Source organism: Cryptomeria japonica, chromosome 3 (genome assembly GCF_030272615.1).
Source record: "Cryptomeria japonica chromosome 3, Sugi_1.0, whole genome shotgun sequence".
Classification (NCBI taxonomy): Eukaryota; Viridiplantae; Streptophyta; class Pinopsida; order Cupressales; family Cupressaceae; genus Cryptomeria; species Cryptomeria japonica.
The window spans coordinates 452,375,446-452,380,264 of NC_081407.1; positions in this window are offsets into that span (position 1 = coordinate 452,375,446).

The window sequence follows — 4,819 nt, forward strand, 5'->3', positions numbered from 1 at the left end:
TTTTTTTTTTTCTTTCTATTCGAAACCAAAGGAAATTACTTAAATTATTTAAACTTTTCGAACTAGGAAATGGGCTAATTTGAAGAGAAAGGTACAACACAAGCACACTTTGAAGAGATGGCTTAATCAATTATAGTTTCTATGCATGGATAAGTAGAGAACCTTTTAATTATTTTTAGGAGACTATTCTGGGTGTTATTGATTCACCTTGAGGTAAGGGGCATGTCAAGGTAACTAGCAAGGAGATTATTTATGTACTACAACCAAGGACATTGGCAATTATAGTAAGGAAGCATTGGTGTTAAAGAAGATGAACCCACTTTCATCTATATTTTTTTCTCAAGACAATTGCTAACTATGTGAGGTCATTCACAAATTGTTGGGTTGAGCTAGGGCTAAGGATAGAGACAAGTAAAAATCCTTTAATATAGCTTATGTTGATGTTGAGGCTGGTCTTTCTTCCTAATACTAGAACTAGAATAATAAAAAGGTAGGGGGAGAGGGAGTCTCCCTATCTTAGGTCTCCTTTGGAAGAAAAATGAGCACTCAAGTATCCATTTATAGTGACATAAAATATAGGAGTGGTGCAGCAACAACTTAGGAGGTTCAAAGTTTTACAACCAAAGCCAAATATTGTAAGAACCTTCCACAAGAAGTCCCAAGAAACTGTATCATAGGCCGTAGAAATGTCAACTTTCAACACCATATGCTCTTTTTTTCTCTTTCCTATGGAGTGAAAAGTTTTGTGGACAAAAATAACATCATCAAGGATTTTTCTCTCTAAGATGAAAACATTTTGGTTAGGGTGGATAATATTTTTCTAGAAATGATCAAATCCATAACACAAATATTTTGGCCAAAAATTTAGATAGTGTATTAAACAAACTTATATAGTTGAACTCCCCCATTTTTACCCTGAGCTTCTTAGGAACAAGTACCAAAAAGGTTTCATTTTTTTAGGAAATTACTTGAAGAAAACATTGATGACATCTAAAACATAATGCCCTATATTAATTGGAAGAAGGAAGGTGGAAGGTCATTAGGTCTTAAGGCTTTATATAGTTTAAAGGAAAAAATTACATACTTTTCATCAAGAAGGTGAAAGTTCCAAGATACCTCCCATTCTTTTAATGGGTGCATTGGCATGTTATAGTCCCCTATAATCATCCACTTAACATTTTGGTAATTCTATTTATCTCATTCCACAACAATAATCTATTATGTTTGAAATTAACACCAGTTACGTTATTCTTGAAAAGGATGTTCAATATTTTTGTGAGTAGATAGGAGAGTACCTTCCAAAAGAGCAAGGTTGCACATAGTAGTGATAACTCCAAAGGTACCCTCCACTTGAAATATAATTCTTAAAGATAACATATTTGTGAGGGTATTAACCTCTCTTATATTCAAGGATGTGATCAACATTTTTCCCCATCTTAGAGCATACCAACTCTAAGATTGACTACTTTCAATTAGCCAAATCATTCATTGTCTTTATTTCTCTATCTTCCCTATTAGATCTTTCCTACATTAGCTATTTTTTTAGTCGTTATTTCATATAGATCTTTTCCCTTTACCAACAACCAATGTAGAGGAGGAAGCCCTCAAGGATTCTTCCATGTAGGCTATCTCAAACTTTATAAGAATGTTGATTTGGAGGAAGAAACCAATGAATCCTAAAATATTGAGTAAAAAATTCATTTATTTCCAAGGAAAATAATTGAGGTTCCTTAGATAGGGATATTCTTTAAGGAGAGTAAATGGGAGGAGCCATGCTTTTAATTTTCTCATATACTACTACCTATGTGAGCTTTGTTGGCTATTTGGAGGAATTGATTATGTCTTTCTTGCATTGATGCTTGTCATTGATGTCAACAGTAGCTGTTTTGTTGTCTACTGGGTTCCGATAGAGTGGTTGGATTATGATATTGATCTAGAGATCATCTCCGGTATGCTTCGATTTGTGGAATTGGTTTGGTTTGGTTATTCATGTGTTCCTGATGCCTATCTCATTCATTTGGTTCGGGACTTGATGATTCGGAAGTTATCTTTTGTTCTAGTAAGCCTTTTGGTTACCGGTAAGGATTTTACCAGCAAAGCTTTGTTGAAGATCTTTTGATGGATCCGATAAGTGGTGTTGGTGTGGCTTCTAGAAGGTTGTCAGGATGTTGATGGTTATCATGTCCGTGTTCCAGTTGATCGGTGGTGTTGCATTTGGCTTATGGCAACCTATTTTAGGTCTGTTTCTATTCTGCTAGGTTATGGACCGGTTTATGTAACGTGTTGGCGGATGCTCTCGATGTGTTACCGGTTGAATTTATTGATTGGTTTATGTTGTTTCGGTCTTAGGCCGACTTGGTTCATCATTGGATTTCAGGTTTACGTTATGGATTTATTGTATTATCTTTTAGATGGCCGACCTAATTGTTTAGGTCCCAGGTTGGTATATATATGATGTAACATCTCTTTTGTAGATCATAGATGGTTATGGGATTATCTATGTGCGAATAAAGTTGTAATCATATGCAGAGGATTTGGTTGATCATAGGTGATCGAATTGGGTTTGTGTAAGAGGTTTTAGACCCCCGGTATTGAGCTTAACTGAAATTGTACTCAAACATAGGAGATGTTATTCTTACAGTTCATTCATCTTTTCGGATTGTAGTCTGGATTTCTTTTGTAGTCAGTGAGGCTCCTTTTGTGATGAGCAGTGTGCTCTAGGTTGTTGGCCTTCCTGCATGTGCAGGCCCCTCTCATTGTATTCACATGCTTATTGTAGAAGTATTATCTAACTGTGGGTAGGCTTCCCAGCATGGTTTTTCCCTTTATCGGGTTTTCCACGTACAAATCTCGGTGTTATGTGTTGTGGATGGATGGTAATTGCTCTGTAATTTATGTTTGTGCTTAATTGATATATCTTTTATTTCGGTATTTGGTTTATGCATTCTAGTAAAAGGTTTTGTGTGCTTAAAGTTTCATAATCTGTTGACAACTGATTCACCCCCCCCCCCCCACCCTCTTAGTTGTCCACCGGTTATCCTAACAATTGGTATCAAAGCTTGGTCCTCTCTGCAGAAGCTTAACCACTTGAGGAAGATCCTATGGCAAATAATCATTCAACTTCTATTGCTTACCGGAAGGACAACCCTAGGCTTGAAGGAACAAATTATAGGGTATGGAAGCTTCAGATGGAGACTCATATGAGATGTCTTAGTAAGAAGATTTGGGAGATCACTGAGAAAGGATATACTCCTTATGATCCGGCATATGGAAATCCTGCTCCGGCAGACTTGGATAAAAACATTGAAAATGATTGTAGAGCTAGAGAAGCCCTTTTGAGCACCCTTTCAGATCAGCAAGTTATGGGACTATCAAACAAATCATCTGCAAAGGCTATATGGGATAAGTTGGAGACTCTGAATGAAGGTGACCCTACTATTAAAATTGCTAAACTTGATGGTTACCGGGTGAGGCATGAGAACCTAAAGATGGAGGAAGATGAAAGAATTGCTGCTTTTATGGAAAGAGTAAATGAAATTGTTATGAGAATTCAGTGTTGTGGTGGATCTCTGAGCGAAGATGAGAATGTTTCTAAAGTATTGAGAGCTTTGCCACCGACTTTCAAAATGAAGGCTACTGCAATTAATGAGCTAAGAACAATGTCTAACACTTCTCTTAACAGGGATACTTTGGTTGGAAAGTTATCTTAGTTTGAGCTTGAAGAATTTGGTCCTCCTGGAGCTGCAAAGACTGAATCTGCATTTCATGCATCTACATCATCTACCGACAAGAATGATTGGAAAGTATTATATGCAAAGGAACCAGGGGAAATAAAGAAAGAAGATGAAGGGTTTGAGAAACTTGAAGCCTTATTTGCTAGAAGAGTACCTAAAGGTCCGACAAGAAGTAAGTATGAAGGAAAATCACCTTTTAAATGTTTTGCATGTAATAGGATAGGTCATTTTGCATCTATATGTCCTGAGAGGAATTCAATATTTGAAGAGAAAGCTAGAAGATCTTTTAGGCCTAACCATGAATATCAGAACAAGTATAAGTACATGAGAAACACAAAAATATCATGCTACTATGCGGATGAGGAAAGTGTCATTGATTCTGATGATGAACCGACACAAGATTTAGCTAGTGGATCCGGCAATGGAAAGGAATGGGTATTTTTTGCTATAAAGGAAGATGCTCTAGAACCTGTCATTCAAAATGAGGAGAAGGCCCTTGTTGCTAAAGTTGAAGATAAGGATGAATGGGTGATAAACAGTGGATGTTCACATCATATGACTGGAGATAAAAGGAAGTTTCTATCTTTGCAAGAATTTGATTGTGGTTTGGTTAGATTTGGAGATGACAAAGTATGTATGATCAAAGGAAGAGGAACTATATCATTGGATGGTAAGCATAACACTGATAATGTTTATTTTGTTGAAGGTTTAAGGCATAATCTTTTGAGTGTAGGATGGTAGATAAGGGATTTCAATTATAGTTCAAGGATGAAAAATGCAAGATCATTAACAGATTTGGATTGGAGATTGCAACCGGTACTCAGACTAAAGGTAACATCTTTCATTTGAAATCTGGTGAGAAGACATGTTTAATTGCACAAATTGATGGGAGCTGCCTATGGCATAAGAGGTTGTGTCATGTGAACATTGATTGCATTGTAAAGATCGGTTCTACTAAGGCAGTTAGAGATATACCTAAGATTGTGAAGCCTTATAACCTGGTATGTAAGGAATGTCAAATGGGAAAGCAAGTCACAAATTCTTTTAAAAGTATACAAGACAAATCTAATGATATTCTTGATCTT